This window comes from Oryctolagus cuniculus, chromosome 6, assembly GCF_964237555.1.
Source record: "Oryctolagus cuniculus chromosome 6, mOryCun1.1, whole genome shotgun sequence".
NCBI classification, from domain to species: domain Eukaryota; kingdom Metazoa; phylum Chordata; class Mammalia; order Lagomorpha; family Leporidae; genus Oryctolagus; species Oryctolagus cuniculus.
In genome coordinates this window covers 134170937-134195298 of record NC_091437.1, presented here as the reverse complement: position 1 = coordinate 134195298, position 24362 = coordinate 134170937, and positions in this window count along the sequence as shown.

Sequence of the window (24362 nt, the reverse complement as noted above, 5' to 3'; positions counted from 1 at the left end):
ACAAAAGGAAAGCAAGTAAATGAAAGCATTTAGAAAAATTGAGTCTTTTAAGTATAAAAGTACATTCCTGACTGAGTAATAAAATGGGAAAATAATAACCTTCCAGTAGAAAAGCCTGGTAAATATCATCCTAACCTATGATGAAGGTCAACATCACTGGTGATGTTGTGTCATATCTTATGCCACTACTCTAATGTAATGTGAGAGGTATTTCACCTCTGTGGCATTCTTTCCAGCAATCAAAAGCTCCAGTGTGATCATGAGGAAAATATCAGGCAACCCAATTTGAGAAACACTGGACATGTCTGACCAGTATTTCTCAAACTGTCAGGTTATGAAAATGAGGAATGGCTGAGAAACTGCTACGGAAGAGACAGAACTGTGAAGACATGACAAAGTAATGCTTTAAGGGGATCCTGGAATGGATCTTGGAACTGTGAAAGTGTATTAATGGAAAAATGTGAAATTCGAGTAAATCCAGAATTTGGTTAATAGTGAAAAAATGCAACCTGAGACCCTTAAAATAGAGAGCATGAATGAAGTTGATTTTTCATTTGTGGTTATAGGTTCTCATAGGTTACTTACACTCCTTACAAACTAGAAAACCCCTGCAGAGAAGTTTAACAATATGACAGTGTTACTCAAGTCAAAGGATTTTCTTAAGACAGATGTTTAGATTTTCTCTACTGTGATCTTACTCCTCTTTAATTATCCATTTATATGAGCCTTGAAATGTGGATATTGTCACATATTCAAGAACTGGTGGGAAGCAACAAGAAATGTCAGAAGTGCAATTGACTGCCTAGCAGAGCACTGATCTAAGACATGAGGAAGGCTTAGTAAGGTAATTAGCAAGTTGAAGTTTTGAACATTTTGAATTTCAGGAACCTGTGGCAGTCTTCACAGGGGTGGACTAGAGTTGGAGGGACAGAGCTGTCAGGTAAAACAACGCTACAGATTTGGGAGTCCTCAGCCAGGTGTCTGAATCCCCCAGCACAAGTGATGACAGAGAGAGGATCCTTTTGAATTGACCTATTTCTCTCAACAAGGTCATGAGCATACAGTCACAAAGCTCAGCTGAGTGGGAGTCGCTGGCATCACTTCTCCAGCCTGTACATCTATGGTAATTTCAGCTTGAAAGCACTTTGTGTTATTGACTCCTGCAGTCACATGGAAAATGTAAGCAATCACACAGAGTATTAACTTTTTCAGTAGGCTAGAGATAGTGCCCTCTAAATTTCATCTCACTCTGGCTGAAGTGCTCAATTGAACATCTGATAGTGCGGGTGGAGTTAAGGTGCAAAACCTTCCAGAAACTCATTCAGGCCTTAAAATTAACATGAAAAGCCAAAATTACAGAAGTATTCTGGCATCTATATCAGAAAGAAATCTTGCTGGGCTTGTTTGTTAATTAGCAAGTTACAGTTTACATGATTTTATTTAAGATAGACTCTCAGCCTCCAATCGATTCTAAAGGAGAAAGAAGAGACATAATATCACCAGTATTTCTCCATGTAGATTGCCTTAAAAAAAAAAAAAAACTTTCCTGTCAATTGTTTTTTTTTTCAGATTTTTAGAGGTCTAGAAGCTTTACACTAAACTTATGGTACATTTTTTTAAAGTCCAGATATGGGATTTTTGTGTTTGCAGTGTGCTCATTTCAATGATCTCATTTTGTTTGCATCCACCAGAGGTTCCTGTAAAAGCTCTTTGAAGTGGTTTTATGCTGTCTGGATTGGAGGCCAGAGTGAATGGTCAATCACCAGGCCACTGGACTCTTGCCATTAAGTGTTTAGGTCAAGAATTGCTGTAATTTCTCGCCAGGTAGAATTTCCCAAAGGTGAATTTGATATCAAGAAATGGAGATGATGAAGAGCAAGATGTGGAAAAAGAAGGCAGCATATCCTGATGGGATCACAGAACTAAAGGAAATTTTGCAGCAAATTAGCACTTCCAGACTCCTCTGGGTTGGGCTTCAAATCCTTTCACCATCTATGAAAAGTTGAAAAAAATCATGTAGTAAAATATTGCTTTGAGTATTTGGGAGAAAGATATTTAGTAAAATAAAATATTATAGGAGATTTTAAATGTCACCAAAAATAACTTGGGAAATAATTCAGACAGCAGTATTTGACCAAAAGCTAAGGAAGAGTGGTCTTAGATAGCAAAGCTGGTCTCAAGAAGCCCCCTTCTGTTCTTCCCTGTCACCACTTGTCTATTATGCCTGACCCAATGTCAGTCTCCCTCTCTCTCTCTCCCCCGCCCCTGTCTCTCTCTTTCTCTGGTTTTCACTTTTTTAGATCTTACTTTGTCTCAGTCTCCATGCTCTTTGGATTGACCAATATTTATTTGTACATCAGACTATGAGCTTCTTCTATCCTGCCAATTTCTGGTCCTGCAGAATTTACAAATCCTCACAATCATTTTCAAGGTGGCTAAAACAATCTCTTTAATTTATTTGTTTGTGCATTTTTATCCTCTTCACCAAACTGCAGGAACATTAGTTTACTACTGTATCCCCAGGGCCTAGAATATGCCTGGCATGAACTAAGTGCCCAATATACATTGATTACATGAGTGAAATGCCAGTAGAAGCATTAATCCCATTTGTTACAAGATCATAGGGCACAGAATGGTCAAGAAAGATTTGAACCCATCTTTATCTGACTTCAAGGGTCAGTTGTGCTTAACTTCTGTATTGATTAATTACCAAAACCTGCTTACCATTCCAAAGCCATCAAATAATCAATAAAAGAATATCAACCTCATCTGATGTCTTACTACACAGGCAGATGAATTGGTGTAACTTCCATATTTCCATGATAGGCTTAATATTTCAAGACCTGAAATGCCTAAATATTTAGGGCCTGCTTTTTTTTCTTTAATATTGTTTGGAAGGCAGAGAGAGACAGAGAAGGAGAGAGATCTTCCATCTTCTGGTTCACTTACTCCCCAAACGCCTGCAACAACTAGGGCTAGGACGAGTTGCAGTCAAGAACCTGGAACCCAGTGTGGATCTCTCATATGGATGACAAGGACCCAAGTACTTGAGCCAGAAGCTGTGCATTAGCAGAAAGTTGTATTGGAAAGAGAGTAGGTGGGACTCAAACCAGGCACTCCAATACAGGGTGCAGGTATCTCAGGAAGTAATTTAAGCTACTGTGCTAAAGGCCTGCCCCTAGGCCTACATTAAAGATCCAGTGCTTATTGAATGCTTTTTATAACTTTTACTTAATAAATATAAGTTTCCAAAGTACAGCTTTTGGATTACAGTGGTTCCCCCCACCCCATAACTTCTCTCTCATCCACAACCCTCCCAACTCCCACTCCCTCTCCCATTCCATTCACATCAACATTCATTTTCAATTATCTTTATATACAGAAGATCAATTTAGTATATATTAAGTAAAGATTTCAACAGCTTGCACCCACACAGAAACACAACGTGTAACGTACTGTTTGAGTACTAGTTATAGCATTAATTTACATTGTACAACACATTAAGGACAGAGATCCTACATGGGGAGTGAGTGCAAAGTGACTCCTGTTGTTGACTTAACAATTGACACTCTTGTTTATGACGTCAGTAATCACCCGAGGCTCTTGTCATGGGTTGCCAAGGCTATGGAAGCTTTTTAAGGGCTCTAACTCCAATCTTATTTAGACAAGGTCACAGTCAAAGTGGAAGTTCTCTCCTCCCTTCAGAGAAAGGTACCTCCTTCTTTGATGGCCTGTTCTTTCCACTGGGATCTCACTCACAGAGATCTTTCATTTAGTCATTTTTGGTTTTTTGCCAGAGTGTTTTGGCTTTCCATGCCTTTAATACTCTCATGGGCTCTTCAGCCAGATCCAAATGCCTTAAGGGCTGATTCTGAGGCCAGAGTGCTGTGTAGTACATCTGCCATTCTATGAATCTGCTGTGTATCCCGCTTCCCGTGTTGGATCGTTCTCTCCTTTTTGATTCTACCAGTTAGTATTTGCAGACACTAGTCTTGTTTATGTGATCGCTTTGACTCTTAATCCTTTCATTATGATCAACTGTGAACTGAAACTGATCAATTTGACTAGTGAGATGGCATTGGTACATGCCAACTTGATGGGATTGAATTGGAATCCCCTGGCACGTTTCTATCTCTACCGTTTAGGGCAAGTCTGATTGAGCATGTGCCAAATTGTACATTTCCTCCCTCTTTCCCTCTCTTATTCCCACTTTTATATTTAACAGGGATCACTTTTCAGTTAAATTTAAACACCAAAGAATAATTGTGTGTTAATTAAAGAGTTCAACCAATAGTATTAAGTAGAACAAAAAAATACTAAAAGGGATAAAGTATTAAGTTGTTCATCGACAGTCAAGACAAGGGTTGATCAAGTCACTGTTTCTCATAGTGTCCATTTCACTTCAACAGGTTTTCTTTTTGGTGCTCAGTTAGTTGTCACTGATCAGGGGGAACATATGATAACTGTCTCTTTGGGCCTGGCTTATTTCACTCAGCATGATGTTTGCCAGATTCCTGCATTTTGCTGCAAATGACCAGATTTAATTTTTTTTACTGCTGTATAGCATTCTATAGAGTACATATCCCATAATTTCTTTATCCAGTCTACTGTTCATGGGCATTTAAGTTGATTCCATGTCTTAGCTATTGTGAATTGAGCTGCAATAAACATTAATGTGCAGACAGCTTTTTTGTTTGCCAATTTAATTTCCTTTGGGTAAATTACAAGGAGTGGGATTGGCTGGGTTGAATGGTAGGGTTATATTCAGGTTTCTGAGGAATCTCCAGACTGACTTCCATAGTGGCTTTACCAGTTTGCATTCCCACCAACAGTGGGTTAGTGTCCCTTTTTCCCCACATCCTCGCCAGCATCTGTTGTTGGTAGATTTCTGAATGTGAGCCATTCTAACTGGGGTGAGTTAAAACCTCACTGTGGCTTTGATTTACATTTCCCTGATTGCTAGTGATCCTGAACATTTTTTCATGTGTCTGTTGGCCATCTGGATTTTCTCTTTTGAAAAATATCCATTGAGGTCCTTGGCCCATCTCTTAAGTAGGTTGTTTGTTTTGTTGTTGTGGAGTTTCTTGATCTCTTTGTAGATTCTGGTTATCAACCCTTTATCTGTTGCATACTTTGCAAATATTTTTTCCCATTCTGTCGGTTGCCTCTTCACTTTCCTGACTGTTTCTTTTGCAGTACAGAAACTTCTTAATTTGATGCAATCCCAATTGTTAATTTTGGCTTTGACTGAATGCTTAATATGTATCAGGATTGTGTTAAAACCTTGAGGTGTTTTTTCATACAGTGATTCCTAAACTCCTTGAGAGAGTTAAATGATATGATCATGTATGATGCAACTGAACACTTAAAATTTTCCTAATTATGTGACTTTGCTCGGGTACAGGGGATACATCCAAGATCTAAGCCCAATTTGTCTTACAATGGTGTTCTTAACTGTGATAAAATACTTTTCAAAGAAGTTGACATATTGAGGTGGCAGAGGGAGTAGTTAGCAAAGTAGCCAGCTTTGTCTTTGCAAAGGCTTGTTATTTTCAGTGCCTAAAAATAATCCTGCTAATGGCAGGTGCTCATTAAATATTTATAAACTGAACGGATAAATGAATCTGATTAGCTTCTGTCTTATAAGAAAATCATGAATATAAGAGGGTGGAACTCAATGGAAAATCAGGAAGTCTTGAGCTTCAGGCAAAATCTGAGCATAATGAGAACTACAAGGAAGTATATCAGAAGAGGGCTGGCCCAACAGGAGCAGAGATTGTGAGAGAGGTTCTTTGAAAAGGCTAAATGGGCAAATAAATGAGGTCAAAAGGACTACCATCATACCCAGTTTTCCTAATAATGTCCTTCTCAGTGAACTTCCTCTATTTCTCCTGAGACTAACCAGTGGCAACAACATGCCCTGCAGATCCAACTTGCTTTGGTTTCCATTTCCTGGCAGATGTGACAACTGAATCATATGAGACGATGTATCGCTTCACGTACACTTGCACAACTTCCTATCCTTTCAAAAAGTATGGTGACTATGTAATTGACATAGGGTCATCCCCACTAATAAGCACCCCTTGAGAGTGTCTATGAGTCACCATGTTAGTAAGTGTAAAGAGCACAAACACTTGAATTTTGCTGTTAACACAGAGTGAAAAAGAAGGGCTTATTAGAGCAAATATTCAAAAGCATTTTGGAAACTGAGTTCATCATCCTTCATCATTAACCTTGCTCTGCCAAATCACTTTCTTGATTTATAATATTTAATCATTATTGGTTTTAGTTATTCCTGGATAATTGATTCTGTTTTCTCTCACCTTATATCCTATCAGTTGTCAAGATCTATTGATACTTTTATAAGAATACATTGGCAATTTTTTAAAAAGCAAAGTTTTGTTTTAAGTCCTTCAAAGTAATCACTAATATACAAGAGTTGTGCTAAGTGGTTGGATACAATATTGGGTGAAATAAGAGATCTGACCTTCAAAAAGATAGACAGTCAGATGGACATAGATTTCCATAGTCCTACTACCTTTGGAACAAAGTACAAGCATTATGAGAGCACTTCTAAGAGAAATCCAATGCATATAAAGGGGATATAAAACACCTGCATTTTAGGAGTAATGGTGAATTGACATTCCAAGAATAACTAGGAATTAAGTAGGTAAAATTGAGGTAGAATTAAGAGGAGGGCACTGTAACTGGAAGTCAGAAATAAATAGGAAAAGTGGCCAAGATAAGTATATAGGGATCATTTATGGTTTTTCGCTTTTGTATAAGCTATTGGTTTTACATAGCAAAATCTTTATCCTAGGACAGTTTTCAATGTTTTAAACAGAAAAGTGATGTATGATTTATATTTTAAATGATTACCCCAGCTATATAAAGATGTAGATTCTCTGCTCCAAAGCATTGAATGGAAGCAGTCAAAAGTAGACCTACTGAAGCACTGAGAAGGCTGTTGATGTAACTATTGTGAATTAAAGAATATTAATATTATGCTTTATTCAAACACTATGCCTGTCTCCATATATATAAAAGTATAACCGTATATAAATCTAGATGCACGTTAGTATGGACAGAGATGATTTAATCAAAGCAAGTAGAGGAAAAGTTTTATAAAAGTGACAATTAAAGCTCACAACTAATAGTGTGAAGAAAATTGAGTATTTTTAAACTATTGAACTAAGATAGTCATTAAAATAGAATTTCATGAGATACAGAATTATTATTCAATAGTGAGAAAAAAATTAAAGGTATTCTCAGGTATACTAAGATTGAGATATTTTACTACTCATGCACATTTACCCAAAGACTTCCTGAAGAACATATATATCAGCAAGAAATAATGAACCTAAAAGAAAGGAGCTGCATGGAAAAGCAATGATAAGAAAATTGAGAAGGATATGGGTAAATCTAAGTAACATAAAAAATAAGTAATGTTTTGGGACTGAAAAACAAAGTATGACTAAAGATAATAAACAGTAATATTTTAAGGCAAAGAGGGATGTTTATATACATACATATAAAATTTGAAAATGATTTAATATACAATGTCTGCAATAGGCAGGGCTGAGACAGGCTGAAACCAAGAGCCTTTAACTCAATCCAGGCTTCCCATGTGGGTGGCAGGGATCCAAATACTTAAGCCATCGCTTGCAGCTATCCAGGGTGCATAGTAGAAGGAAGCTGGAATCAGGCATGAAGGTAGGACTCAAACTCAGCACTCCAATATCAGATATGGGTGTCCCAACCACTAGACGAAACACTCTCCCCACATTTGTAGGACTTTTAAATCTCTTTTATAAAGGGAACTTTTCTCTTTGTCACTTTGCTTTTCAAATACACACACACATACACACACACACATTCATATATACATACATATACACATGGAGGAGGAGAAAGATCAATTGTTTTCCTGAAAAATACATAGCTATTATTCCAGTGTTCTTGATGGATTTTATACATCTTGGCATGCTCTGGGTATGATGTAACATTGCTATCCACACTGTCCTGTGGGGAATATTCCTACCATAAATCATCATCACTGAAAGTATTCTGCACATAATTTCTTCTTGTGAGCCTAAGGATTCTAAAAGTTCCAGTCAGGAAAGTAAATCCAAAGTAGGTATATTAGTGAGGGAAATTCCAGTGAGGGCTTGAATATTGTAAACCAAAGCTAGAACTAACTGTAAAATGTCAGATGTTGGGGCTGGCATTGTGGCATAGTGTGTAAAGAGGCAGTCTGTGATGCCGGCATCCCATGTATGTGTGCTGGTTGGTATCCCACCTGCTCCACTTCCAATCCAGTGCCCTGCTAACGGCCTGGAAAAAGCACTGCAAGATGGCCCAAGTGTTTGAGATCTGCCATCCATGTGAAAGACCCTGAAGAAATTCCTGGCTTCTGGCTTCGGCCTGGCCCAGCCCTGGTCATCACAGCCATCTGGGGAGTGAACTAGCAGATGGAAGATCTCCGTCTGTCTTTCTCTCCCTGTCTCTCTCTAACTCTGAGTTTCAAGTAAATAGATAAGCTTAAAAAATAGTCAGATGTTTTTGCAGATGTCTCCAGGTCATTAAAACCACAATGTGGCTTGCAGTGAGACATCTCAAGGTGGAATTAAAGACCTAATCTCTGTCTACCACCTCTTACCATGACAGGGCTAGGACCTCTCATAATGGGATTGTTTTAGGTACAAATGGACTTCAGAGTAAAATGCCAGTACAGAATATGTCCCAAATATTCTTTTAGATGTGGTTTTCTCTAATGCTTTAGAGAGAATTTCAATATTTCCTACATTATTTTGCTTTTCATAGTATTGATGCAGAATTACCAAATGTGTTTTTCCTAAGTTGCTAGAAATGAGTCATAACATAAATGACTTGTGTTTGACTTTCAAGTGCTCCTAGCATCAAACATTAGCAGTAAATGAAATCTTTCTAATATTTTATATGGGTAAGAATGTGTCAGATTGCTATGGCTTTTAGATTAAACTGGGATCAACTGAAGTCTGTTGTGTTTCATCACATATAAAGCAAGTTTATTTAGAAACTATCAAGCATGTGTCAAGGCATTATCTGAAAATCAGAAAATTTGCTTTGTGTTTCAGAAATAAGTACAGGTGAATCATTTCTTTCCTATATCTCTTCAAAACACATTTATTTTGTTAAATGTCTTGGGCACTCAGCCCAGAATGAACATGAAATGTTTTAATTAGAAAAAGCCTCAGAGATCAGCCAGCCTAATCCATCAGTCTTACCAATGAGGAAACCAAGACACAGAAGATTTGTTTCTGTCGTGAGATCACCTGAAAAGTGTCCCAAATGCTGGTCTCATGATAACACTTCCAGTAGTCTTTGAAACATAAATTGATCTCCCTGCTGTCAGTAGCATTAAACATTTCTTCCCCATCACAGTGAGGAAGTAAATTCCCTATATGAAAAAATTGACGAGATTTTTTTCTTTGGTTTGGAAACATTTTCCAGGTTTCTTCTCCCACTTACTCTTCTTATGACATTCCCTTCCATGGATTTCTACCAAACTTTCTGGCTGCCTGACATGTAGGTGAAATCTATTTGCCCAATACCTGTGAGAGGAGGACTCAATTGAACAGCTTGTTCTTCCTTTGCATTAAGTCTCTCCCTAAAAGCTTCCCCTCCCTTGGATTCTTCCATTTCAGTCTCATCCATTTCAGCATGATAGATGTTGCTATATTACTGCACCAAATCCTGCCCACTCTGGACCTTGAATTTTGAGCCTGTTCCTAAACTCAGCCTAACAAGTTCTTGGGATAGTGTAGGCCATCTTAGACATTTCCATATCAGTACTCAGTGGTTGACTTTCTGTGGAGGAATAGTAACATAATTTCTCTGTAGGAAACAGAATATGCAGAATTTCAAAAAGAAATGAAAGCCATACATACTTTTCACCACCCAATCCTAAGTATTTTGGGTTCATTCATTTAGGCATTCCTGTGTATGCAATGGAATTTTTGAAACCCATGCCTTTTCTTGTAAATCACTACTGTATATTTTTAAAATCAGCTTTATTGAGATATAACTTACCAAATAAAAAACCAAATATCTCCATTTTTTAAAAAAAAATGCGAGTTCTCACATGCAGCAACTACTTATGATTAGAATCATGATTAAAGGACACCTCCATCATCCCAAAAAGCTTCTTTGCGCCATTTTCAAGCCAAACACTTTCACCCCTCCTGCTTGCTAGAAACCACTTTCCATCTGATTTCTGTCACTATAGTTTGTGCTGTCCTTAGAATTTATTATAGATAGAATATACAATATATGGTCATTTCTGTGTGGTTTCATCCCTTTGGTTAATGCTGTTGAGATTCATCTAACTTGTTTCACATTTCAGCAGTTTGTTTTTATTGTTGGGTATTATTTCACTGATTGGTTATGCTCCAATATGTTTATCAACCCACCAGTTAGGGAACGTTTAGCTTGTTTGCATTTTTTTATTTTTTACTTTTATGAATACTGTTGGTATGATTTTTGAAGTCTTACGATTCAACAAGTCTTTAAAATAATATACATTATTTTTATTTCTCTTGGATAAACATATAGGAGTAAAGCTTCCTTTTTTTAAAAGATTTATTTTTAAAGACTTACAGAGAGATAGAGACACACAGAAATCTTTCATTTACTAGTTCACTCCCCAGATGGCTGTAATAGTTAGTACTGGGTTGGGTGAAGCCAGGAGCCAGGAGCTCCATCCAGGTCTTCCATGTGGCTGGCCAGGGCCCAAACACTTGGACCATCTTCCATTGCTTTTCTCAGGCCATTAGTAAGGAGCTGGATCGGACATAGAGCAGGTGGGACACACACTGGTGCCCATTAGGGATGCTGGCATTGCAGGCAGTGGCTTTACCTGCTATGCTGGCCCCAAGGAGTATAGATTTCTTGTTGTTTAATAAATGTATATTTAACTGTATAAAAATTACAAAAATGTTCCCTTCTTGGTTATTATAGAGAGGTAGACTATTAACTAGGTAGACAGGGACCAAGGAACCCCTCTACACATCTGGAGATAATTTGCAGAGAAACTAAGAAAATTCTAGCAATCAAATTCCACAAAGGACTTCTGTGATTGGAGATTTTCACTCCATTATCCAATCAAAGCTGTCATTTCTCAGTGCCTCTCCTGGGTCAATCATAACAACTTCCCTTTTTATAGCCTATAGAAACCCCTGAACAATCATTCCTCAATGACTCCCTACTTCAGGGAATGCTCCCAACTGCTGGAAGCTCTCTCTACTTTTTTCCAAAAAACCTTTTCAGTTTTCTCACTCTTCCTTGGCCATGCACCTCATTCCTCATGGATATGAGACAAAGAACCCAGTGGAGGAAAATAATTGCAATAAATTGAGCTGTATCAGTTCAAAAATTCAGCGCAAAGGAAAATCTGCCACACTTCTTTGGTATGAAAGACAAACCTTAGTGATTAGGTTCCTGCAACATTTCCTGGGGGCTTGTCCAGGATCATTACAAGGATGGAATAAAGACCAAATGTCCCTGCTGCTTTTTTTTTTTTTTTTTTTTAGATACGTGTTTTCCATCATAGTCCATTATCAATTAATAACACTGAGACTGCTAGTGAGTTAAAAAGAGTTAGCATGGGGCCAGCTTTGTGATATAGGAGGTAAAGCCACCACCTGTGATGGTGGCATCCCAAATGGGCACGGGCTCATGTACCAGTTACTCCACTTCCAATCCAGTTCTCTGCTAATGCTCCTGTGAATGCAAGGGAAGATAGCCCAAGTATTTGAGCCCTTGCCACTCCTGTGGGACACCAGGATGTAGCTCCTGACTCCTGGCTTTGGCCTGGGAGTGACCAGTAGATGGAAAATCTCCCTCTCTGTCTCACTCTCTCCCTCTCTCTGACTTTCAAGTAAATAAATAAATCATTGAAAAAGTGTGGCTACTAGTCTAAAAGACTCAGAGGGCAGGCTTTCTGGGATACACCTGATTAACCCCTCTTCACCTTTTGGTGCTGGGAATGTTGGTCTTGTTTTGCCTCAGTTTCCACTTGTAAAGACCCTCCAGCACACAAGACTAGAGTAAGCTCTTGGAGTAATGGAAGATTTCTAGCTGGTTTGGCTTCCTGGTATTGCCTGAAGGCTTCCTGACTGAATCCAGACTCCAACTTCCCATCAGGGTATTGGACTAAAAGCAGCACTCCTCACTCTCTCTCTCTCCTTCCTCTTTGCCACACTTACTCAGTATGAAATGCAGGAAGAGAAGGGTGGATGCTTCCAGCTACAACTGACCAAACTGACCAAAGCTAGCAAGAAAGGGGCCTTCATCCACTAACCCTTTTCAACCTCATAGATTTTTTTTCTCCCTTTCTGCAGGTTTCACTTTGTTGTTTTTCTTTAGCCCTTGACAACAGGATCATTTGATTGTCTACCTCTTTTTTCCATGATGCAACTAACTGTACTAAGTAATGGTATCATATACTAACATCATGTGGTAGCCCTCTTAATCAAGATATTTCTATGCTATTGTAACTTATCTATGCAATGAAAATTTTATGTATCTTGGGGGAAAGTTTAATGTATTTTTATGTTGTCTTTATTGAATCTTGGTTGCTTGGGAGAACTGAATCTTAAAGGAATTAATATTATCTACCTAGTTTTAATTGTTTGAGTGATTATCATAACTCTGATTAGACCTAGCCCACAGCTTCAGTTAAATCGCTCAGGTTAAATGGATTATAAAAATGCATTGTAAGGATACCAGACCTGGGAAAGGCTTAGTGATCAAGGATATGAGGTCAGGATCCTAGGGAAGCAAGGGAAAAGATGGAGGCTCAGGCAAGAGCTTGTACTCCTGTTCTCTGACTTCTTCTGGCTGTAGGCTCCGTGACACTTCAGGGATGCTGCAAGTGGGCAGAGGCAGAAACAGGGATTCTTTTATTTCTTGTCATATTTTTTCAGAAAGGTATTAAACCATCTTCAGTACACACCCCTTTGGAGTGCTTCACTGGGCACTGGGATCCTTTTGACCCTCAAACCTTGAAGGAAGAATACCTGGTCTTTTTGTGCACTGTGGCATACCAGGATAGAAGCTGGAGGATGAAAAGACTTGGACCCCAGAATGAAGTACTACCTATAATACTATCCTCCAACTAGACTTCTTCCCTCATAGAACAGGGAAATGGTATGAGATTCCTTCTGTCCAAAGGTTTTTTCCTAGCAAGATAAGCCAGGCCTTTGACAACTCTCTAAGGTAGATCTGACACTTTTATTAGCAATCATTCTCAAGACCCCAGCTGCCTCTCTCGCTCCACCAACTGCAGAGCCTGCCACAAATCAACACTGATCCCCTCACCTACTGCTCCTTTTCCCTCCTGCCCAAATCTATAAGGGACTACCTGTCCTATTTTACCCCTTCAACAGGTTCCTGAAAGGTTCAATGGCTTCACTTGTGTCCACATCCCCTTCTCCCTATGGAGAAGGTTCCCTATGGAACCTCAGACAGAATAAAGGGGTACTTGGGCAGATTTTTAGATGACCCTGATACATACATACAGGCTTTCCAGACCTTAATTCAAGTCTATGAACTCAGCTGAAAAGATATAGTGCTACTCCTAAATCAGACCTTCACAGGGTCTGAAAAAAGCTGCTGTTCCAGCTGCAGAAACTTTCATGTCTCTTCTCATCTAGAGAATAACAAATCGCAAATGGTCCTAGAGGCGGAGCTATGAATGCAGGTCTTCTATTGGGGACCCCAAGGAGGAGCCCTGACTGCTATATCAACATCACCACTCTCCAGTTCCAAGTAGCTAGAATGATCATCATCCTGTCTCCCTAATCGCTGTTAGGGCAACCTCTTCAGAGGGGCAATTGGTGGAGAGATAGGCTCCCAGCTAGGTAGACAGGGACTCATGGGCCCCAGCTAGGTAGACAGGGACTCACGGGCCCCTCCTCACCATTGTAGGTAAGTCTCAGAAGACCTGAGAAAAGTCAAGCAACCACCCTCTGTGAAAGACTTAACTGTCACCCAGTTAACCAGTCAAAACCATTGCTTCTCAATGCTTTTCCCTGACCAATGATGAGAATTTTCCTTTTTTAGCCTATAAATATCTCCAGACAGTCTGTCCTCAGTGGCTCCTTCCTTCAGGGACTCCTTCCATCTGCTGAGAGCTTTCTTTGCTGTTTTTCAGTAAGTCTTCACATTGCTCACTCTTCCTTATGCATGTGCCTCAATCTTCATGGACTAGACAAGTCAAGACTTAGACTTCAAGACAAAGAACACAGTAGAGAAAAGGAATTGTAATATAAAGGAGCTATAATATTTCAAATACTTGGTGAAAAGAAAAATTTGCTACCTTTATTGGGGACAAGACAGAAATCTGAGTGATCAGAACTGCATAATTCTGCAAAAACTGTGCCATTTTGTTTTCCTACTATTGATATTTGGAGGTTCCAAACTTGATATCCTTACCAGTAGTTGCTCTTTATCCATAATTTGTATTAATTACAATTTGCTGCTATCTGGTGCTCTCACTTTTGAATTAAAATTAAGTATCAAAATTTTAAACAGACTTGTAATAACAACATTATACAGGAAATAGAAGTGTCAAGGGGTCAGACCAGATTTACCTTCTTCCTCTACTTTCTGTTAAGAGCAATCCTCAGGCCACTACAGTGTCAGCATAGAATAGAGCATAGAGCTATGAAAGGGAATTCGCAGAAGTTCTGATGAAGCTGAAGGAATAATTATGATCAAATAGGGGGATTCAATGATAATTAGTGAGCTCTTTGATCCTTCACTTAGGTGTTGGGTGTCTGGGTTCAAATATGTTAGTGAATTTTCCCCCATTGTACTACTTGTATAATTCATTAAATTTTAAACAGGACCAGCTTATGATAAGCTATATACTCTCTTGTATAACATGATAGCATTTTAATCTTCATCCTGTATCAAATAAATTTCTATAATTTATATAATATTTATATTTTTGTGATCTACTTCTGCTAGACATAGAAGAGACTATATCTGAGCTACAAAATAGCATTCAATCTCTGCAAATGTTCATTTCTGTGGGTAGATGTTGTACACCATAAGACACTAAGGGCTTTCCAAAAGCTAAATTATGGCCTTGAAAGTCAAATTTGGGTGAAGATTGCACTGGCAAACCCCTTAAGCTCATTTTCCTAGGTCATGGGTTGTCATGGTGATGAGAAGGCTTACACGAAAAATAGCAGGCAATATTTCAATGAGAAAAGTGCTTTATGTATGTATTTATTTGCACATGTGCATGGTTAAATAAGCAATATATATGTAATATACTTAATATATTACATATATTTATATATTACTTAATATATATTTACTTAGATATATATTTTATATAATATCTATATATATATTTCTTTGTACATGGTAGAGATATCATAGCTTGGTTATCACTGTCAGTAAAGGCATGAGTTCAATAAAATTCTCCGAAGTTCTTAATTGGTCCTTTTATGATTCACAGGACTCAAAAGGACTATGTCTATAAAATAAAGGAAAGTTCTGGTACCAGTAAATGTTTTCTTCCAAGTTGCTGTGTACTTGCCAAGTTTGAATCCCAGGGAGTTTTGAAAATATTTGTTATTTTTCATTAACTTTGACTTAAAAAAACTAGAGATGTAGTTTTACAAATACTGTGCCTATTGAGATTGCTGTAAATGAAGTGAGTCATTGTATCATTAGAGCTTGAAGCAGGGTGGGAGGGAGAGGGGTCCATTAATTTCCTGCCTCATGCAGGATAACATTTCCACCATCAGCAATTGTTAGAAATAAGCTGTGACACCAGGTGCCTAGTGTTGGAAGTAAAAGCAAGATTTTGAATTCACTATGTTGAAACTTAGGCTTTCATACTAAAATCCTCCTCTTCTCCTGCTTGTTTCTCTTTTTAGGAAGCTTGTAGCTGACCACCTGGTGTTCTGAACCATTAATTCATGGAAGACATTCTGTTAGGAATAACACGTAATAGCCTAGCAATTGCCATTGAAACCCTTCCAGCTCCCCATTCATATGACTTCCTTTAGGAATTATTTATTTTACACATATTATTATGCAGAATCTGCGGCTAGGCAATGAGGCCTTCAAGTGAGTAAAACATGCAATTCTTATCCTAGAGATTTGAAAATGTATTAATCATATATTTATTTAAAAAGAATAGAATATATACCACATGAAACAGAAGTATTATAAAGTTTTGCATGCCAAAGTACTATAACAGTACTAAAATGGGGAAAAATTTCCTTTAGAGTACTTAAGTGACAGGTGCTGTATGTGTATAGGCACTTGATGCTTTTCATGTGTCATGCATTTAATTCTTAAAGCGACCTTAGCAGGAAGGTATGAAAACTCCCACGTTAAACTTGGAGAAAATAAATGTCTAGGGGAAGATTTCTGACTTAATCTTTCTTAGCAGTTGATTCTTAATTCATGGAATCATGAGTCCAATATCTGTTAGCATCAAGTGTTGACTCACATGTGTTTGCAATAGGTAAAGTGATTGATTGGTTTAGAAAAATGACAAGAACTTTCAGGGTAGAAGAAAATGTCAAAGGACTGGAGCATGTGAGAGATTGGTGCAAAAGACAAAGATATCAAAAGGCCAGTGAGATGGAAAACAGAAAAAAAAAAGGATGGAGATATCACAGACACACAAGTCTGAAGTCCAGACAAATGATCAAAAAGACAGATCCTGTATGAACTGAGAAAACATGGTGTCCATGAGCATAAAGGAAATCATCCCAGAGGAGACTTAACCAGTCAGGCAGTTCTGGAGCACTGCTCTGCTTGGTCATGGTTCCCAGGTGGTAGAATTCATCCTGCAGGCAGGAATCAAGTAATCGGGAGCAGAAGAGTCAGTGGTAAGGCAGTCCTAATAGCTTCTGATGGGCCAGGTCTTTTTATATTTTTTTCAATTTGAAACATTCATAAGAACTGCTTTTAATTTACTTTTTTTCTTTTTTTTAAAACTTTTATTTAATAAATTTCCAGAGTACAGCTTTTGGATTACAGTGGCTTTTCCCCCACATAAATTCCTTCCCACCCGTAACCCTCCCATCTCCCACTCCCTCTCCCATTCCATTCACATCAACATTCATTTTCAATTATCTTTATATACAGAAGATCAATTTAGTATATATTAAGTAAAGATTTCAACAGCTTGCACCCACACAGAAACACAACGTGTAACGTACTGTTTGAGTACTAGTTATAGCATTAATTTACATCATACAACATATTAAGGACCGAGATCCTACATGGGGAGTGAGTGCAAAGTGACTCCTGTTGTTGACTTAACAATTGACACTCTTGTTTATGACGTCAGTAATCACCCGAGGCTCTTGTCATGGGTTGCCAAGGCTATGGAAGCCTTTTGTGTTCGCCAACTCCCATCTTATTTAGACAAGGACATAGTCAAAGTGGAAGTTCTCTCCTCCCTTCAGAGAAAGGTACCTCTTTCTTTGATGGCCTGTTCTTTCCACTGGTATCTCACTCACAGAGATCTTTCATTTAGGTGTTTTTTGTTTGTTTGTTTTTGTTTTTGTTTTTGCCAGAATGTCTTGGCTTTCCATGCCTAAAATACTCTCATGGGCTCTTCAGCCAGATCCAAATGCCTTAAGGGCTGATTCTGAGGCCAGAGTGCTGTGTAGTACATCTACGAATCTGCTGTGTATCCCACTTCCCATGTTGGATCTTTCTCTCCTTTTTGATTCTACCAGTTAGTTTTAGCAGACACTTGTCTTGTTTGTGTAATCCCTTTGACTCTTAATACTTTCATTATGATCTATTGTGGACTGAAACTGATCACTTTGACTAGTGAGATGGCATTGGTACATGCAACCTTGATGGGATTGTATTGGAATCCCCTGGCACATTTCTAACTCTACTATTTGGGGCAAGTCTGATTGAGCATGTGCCAAACTGTACATCTCCTCCCTCTCTTATTCCCACTCTTATATTTAACAGGGATCACTTTCCAGTTAAATTTAAACACCTAAGAATAATCATGTGTTAATTAAAGAGTTCAACCAATAGTATTAAATAGAACAAAAAAATACTAAAAGGGATTAAGTATTAAGTTGTTCCTCGACAGTCAGGACAAGGGCTGATCAAGTCACTGTTTCTCATAGTGTCCATTTCACCTCAACAGGTTTCCTTTTTCTTCATGATGCTTTGAAATAAATAAATTCCATTACATTTCTCAATTATAAAAGTGGGTTAACTAAAATAATCTGATATTACCCTTAGATTAACTATATACATATATATATATATATATGTTTTCATTTTATGAACACATTGTATGTTCAAGAACTGGTATTTTAAATATATTGGTTACCAAACAAGAAAATCAAAAGCACCATTGTTTGGCATAGTAGAGAATGATGTAATTAAGTATTTGTTCCTTGCTTAAGTCTTCAAGGTTACACACTTGAAGTTTCCTGTTATTCTCTTAATGTTTTATTACTTGTGTTGGTGCGTGCATTTAGAACATAAGCTTCAGTTTGAAAAGGTCAATCTGTCAAAAAGAAGCATCTTTCCAACTAAGGTCATTATATTCTACTTAAAAATTGGGACTAGCAGAACAGAATGTACTAGGAGTTCCTGAGTCATGCCTGCCAGGTCACTGTAATGCTGAGCGTACTAGGTCACTGTGGAGAAAACCAAAATGGTGCATTGTTAACTGACTTTCATAGTGTGGCTACTTTCTAGATAAGTGACAATTAGGTAAGGATGAAATTATGAGGGATCTTTAAAAAGCCCATGGCAAATGTACATTAAGAAAGAAACTGATGGATTTCTAAATGTTTCATACCAAATAAGCTTATTTTTAATTCTGTTCTTCGATCCATTTTATGAACTGTCTTGAAGTCACAGATAATATATATTCAAAAATGTAATGGACTTAGATAGCTGTAATGATTTTCCCTAGAAAAAAATAAGCACTTTTTAAAATCTGAGATTTCTTTTTGTTTAGAAATAATGACTATATGTTAGTCTCTTGAAGCCAATTTTATAAAGCAACACTATCAATAAAGAAGGTAAGAATTTGATCTCTAATTTTATATCTTATAGAACTCTCACATAAGTCTTTATTTAAATATACCCTACTATAATAGCTTCATTAAAATTGGCTCTTTCCCCTAACCAACCCCATGTTCACCCTGAGGGTTGAAGAAATATCGAAATCAGCAATTCTCAAACCACAGAGTAAATATGTATCACCCAGAGAGAGCTGGATTTAAATGCTGATTCTCCAAGTCACTCACATGCAGGTAGACCACAAAATAACACGCTGAGGGTTAAATAAATGCCAATATAGATTTTACTTAATAGCAAAAAATATTTGCACTTTACTAAAAGCAATGTTAAATTTGCCATCCACTATACTGATATGATATGGTGTGGTAGAAGCAACCACTTAATCATCTACTAGGTAAATGATCCAGGAAATCTTTATTTCAGTTTAAAATCAAGTTCCCTTATCTATAAATTGAAACAGAAAATCCATATTGACAAAGTAGATTAAATAATATCTATAAATTCCTTAATGCCTATGCACAAAAACTGCTCCATAATAACTTGATTCCTTTTTTCCTTCATTTAGTTATTTCACTAAGTTATTTTGCTTCTACTTTTATCCACTGAGTTCTTATGGGAGCGCGCTAAAGGAGGAACACACCTTTGTAAACATCCTGTGACACTCTTGGTGCCCTCCAGGGGGAGCAGAGACTTCTCCGTTCACAGCATAAGCAAGTGAGAGATGGTTGTCCCATACTAAAGGCATCATAACCACGCCTCTCCAAGGCTGGGCACTACATTTCCCAAAATCTCCTTACCAGTGTGGTTCTGGCTTAGAGGCTGCAAATGAGTGGGAGGTGTGAGGCTTGGAAGGAAGATGTGAAGAGGCAGCCATATTTTTAGAAGAGCGGTGAGAGCCATGTGGCTTTCTATGGATAGCTCTTCAGCTTCTCTCTTTAGCATCTTGGTCCAGAAGCTGCGGTTTCTCAGCCTCCTTTTAGGAACTCAACTTCTCTACCCATTCCAGTGCTTTGGGCTAAAGTCATCAGTGACTGCAGTCCTCCAATCTGTAGGCTCCCAAAGCTTTACTTACTTAGCTCCATGCACAGTTCTGTAATCTTTTTTTTTTTTTTTTGACAGGCAGAGTGGACAGTGAGAGAGAGAGACTGAGAGAAAGGTCTTCCTTTGCCGTTGGTTCACCCTCCAATGGCCACCATGGCCTGCGTGCTGCGGCCAGTGCACTGTGCTGATCTGATGGCAGGAGCCAGGTGCTTCTCCTGGTCTCCCATGGGGTGCAAGGCCCAAGCACTTGGGCCATCCTCCACTGCACTCCCGGGCCACAGCAGAGAGCTGGCCTGGAAGAGGGGCAAGCGGGACAGAATCCAGTGCCCCGACCAGGACTAGAATCCGGTGTGCTGGCGCCACAAGGCAGAGGATTAGCCTAGTGAGCTGTGGCACCGGCCAGTTCTGTAATCCTTAATCCGTCTATTAATATCCTTATTCTTATAATACTTAACAGTGGCTCTACCACCCAAGCACCAGCTCATACACTCAAATACCCTGGCAGTCACTCATATTATATGACCTGGTATTATGTTTTCTAATAATGCTTATCTGATGTAAGGAAATCCCAACCCCAATTCCAACTCTCTTACCATAAATATCTTCAAGAAGATACATTTACTTTCAAGCAATATGGTTGGTATTTTACTTTTAATATGTCAGTCTCCACTATTATATTTCATAAAAATTTGAGTGTCAAGCATGTCAAGATTATGAAATCAGGGCCACACTAAAAGTATAATCTAGGCCACCGAGGCCTAGGACCTTTTATATTCTAAAATTATACATAGAAATGTACAAAGACCAATAATATTGACATTTAAACTAGTGACTGGATATTTAACTCTTGTATTTCAATCACAATGCATTTTCATCTCATCAGTTTCTTATCTTGTTTGGCCAACTGCATAGGACATTATTTTCAAGACTGGCTCTAAAATAAGTCAAACATTACTTCCCAGATGTAGAATCCATTGTACTCTGAAAATATCTAAGTTAGATTGACTAAGCTTTATTCCTTTTCACCAAGTGAGTGGTTAGCTCTACTGGCTGTCAATGCTAGTCCTCACTGCCAGGCATATAGCTTATTTGAAACCATAAAATGCTGTATTTTTATAGATGAGTTATAATATAACATGATCAAATTAGGTAAAAATTTTACCATGGAGAAACAATAGCCGTAGACACTATATTGAGAGCTCATGTTAATGTGCTTCTGTTTTTGGTATGTGCTTTGTTTCCATTTTAGCATAGAAGGGACCCAATTTATAGGAGTCCTATTATGAACCCATGACAAGATGATGTTCACAGATTAGATATTAGAGTAGGGCTTTATTATGCACCTGTTACAGAAGAGCAAACTTAAGCTGAGAATGGTCAATTAACATGCCCAAGGAAATTAGCTAGAACATGGCAGAGGGGGTAACCAATTGCTGCTCTTCTTGATTCCAAAATGAGTGTACATCCTACCCTTACAGCCTGCATCAAATTACAGTTATTATTGTTATCTAAGAAAAAATATTCCTGAAAAAAGCATTTCTTGCAATGCACCAAGATGAATAAAAAATACAATGTTGTATTCTGCTACTCCCTTCTTCATCTCCTTAGGAGACTTTATTAAAAATGAAGTCCTATGTGATCAGTACCCTTGCTTCCATGCACATCTGGCACAGTGGAGTCAGAATAATTATTTTTTCTGCCAATCTGTGGGAAGTCTGAACATTGCATGCCAGCAGGCACTCTTTGTGAGTCAGTAGATGAGTTCTGATGTCTCTGGAACATTCCTCAGTTTCAGTTGCACAAACTCATTTCACATGCCTTCATTTTTGGTCCCCTTTTTAAAAGAAAATATTATATAAAAATTCACTAAAATTTTTCTGCAAATTACAAACAATACTTTTTGCTGGGGTTAGAAAAATAATACTATACATACCACAATAGTCCAGTTTCTGTGAATGGGTACATGTCCAGTGAAAGTCTTATCACCAACAGAGAGTGTTACAAACTCCATATCTCACCAGAGCCCCCCACTCCACCCAGTAGAAGTACAGGAGGAGAAGGGCTAGTATGGGTCAAGGTCAAGTACCACAGTACAGACAATTCAGTCTGTGAGGCAATGCTTAAGGGTCTTTATCTCTTGGAATGCACTTATACCACTTTGGCTCCCTCCTTTGGAGATCATAATACCTTGGTTCCATTTATGGAGGATCTCCTGCCATGTATTGTTCAATTCTGTAAGACACGTTCGGGGCTGCCTCACAGTTGTAGACCAGAAATCCTCATGGTGATCAACCTACTTTGATTGTGCTATGCTTCCTCTTTTCTCAGTTGCATATCTCAAGGGTTAAGACAGGATATGAAACTTCAATAAAGGACACTAATAACCAGAGTTTAAAAGTTTCCAACCTGGGCCAGCACTGTGGCATAGTGGACTAAGCCTCCACCTGCAGTGCAGGCATCCCATACGGGTGCCAGTTCGAGTCCTGGCTGCTCCATTTCTGATACAGCTCTCTGCTGTGGCCTAGGAAAGCAGTAGAAGATGGTCCAAGTCCTTGGGCCCCAGAACCTGCATGCGAGACCTGGAAGAAGCTCCTGGCTCCTGGCTTTGGATTGGCCCAGCTCTGGCTGTTGCGGCCATTTGGGGAGTGAACCAATGGATGGAAGACTCTCTCTCTCTCTCTCTCGCTCTCACTCTCGCTCTCTCGCTCTCTTACTTGCTCTCTCTCTCTCTGTGCCTCTGCCTCTCTGTACCTCTGTCTTTCAAATAAACAATCTTTTGAAAAAAAAGTTTCCAACCAATTTCATTGGATATTTCGCTCAAATATTAATTGGGAATTCCAGGTTAAAAGTGTCTAAGGAGAAAGAGAGCATGGTGTTTCTGCAGTAAATATCTACAATGTACCACAGCATCTTAATACCCTTGGTCAATTTTAAAGAAACCTCTTCATTGTTAATACTATTTCCAAAATTAATTTGAACACTAGACATTGTTTTTCATATCTGTGTTGATAAACATTGCTCCCTGAGAGACCAAGTTTGGGAAACCTTGCTCTGGATAGCAGACTAGAAGGGCAGTAGGAGACTTCAAGACACCGGCCAGCACCAGGAGTCCCACCTGGGAATCTGGGTCCAAAGTCTTGCTGTAACAGGCACACACATGTGCATGCACACATGCATGCATACACAACCACATGGTGGACCAGTTTGCACCCTCTACCTTCCTCTCAGGAACATTAGGTTGTAGCAGGCAAACAATGAGGATTCACTATATTGGTGTTGACTACAGATCCTTTATTACAAAATAGCAAATTCTTCCCATTTGTATTGGTGAAATGGGCACCCAGGGATATAAGGATGCCTAAGTGCCAGAGGAATAAAACAAAAATGGTGTATCTCTTTTGTAGCTGATGATTCCGTTTTGAGGATGAATCAATCCTAAGTGGATTGAACATATTTTATGCTTTCAATCCTGTTCATTTGCTGTCCTTTGTTATATTCAATCTTATCTTGGAAAAACATTGATTTGTTTTGTCTAGTTTTCTTGTCTCTTGCAATATTAGTATAGAAAAAAATTTCAAGGGGGCAAGGAAAAGAGAGTAATTACTCTTGGAACCATCACAGCACTTGGCTGATTGCCCATTGTTGCACGAATTGCTCACCCTGAGTGTAACTGATTGACCCTTTATGACAACTGGTAGGATAGCTAGCTTAGACTCAAATGTTCTATCATGGATAAAGGACAAAAACATGATTTAAAATAGCACAAAATAGTAGATGCTTGGGAGACTCTTAAACAAGTTTCTTCTTAAATGGAGGTGGTTATTAATTAAATAATATGAATTTAAATATAAACTGTCCTTGAAAAAAGTCATCTGCTACATAACAATGTTTCAGCCATGTGGGCCGCATGGTGAATGGTGGCCCCATAAGATTATATCCCTTAGTGATGTTATAGGTGTCATAGTTATAGACGTTATAGTACATAGAGTATACTTTAAGTACACTCTATGATGTTTGCATAATGATGACATTGCCTAATGGTACATTTCTTAGTGACATTTCCCAGTAACTAAGAAACAGCTGACAGTACATAACTATAGTTTTTTCTTTAATTAATAGATAAATTTTCTTAATTTTATGGAAAGTAAACAATATATATAAAGATTTTGATGCAAGTCAAGTTCAAATTATGCCTCATATATGTTGGAATATATAACTAGAAGCATTTTCTTGCATAA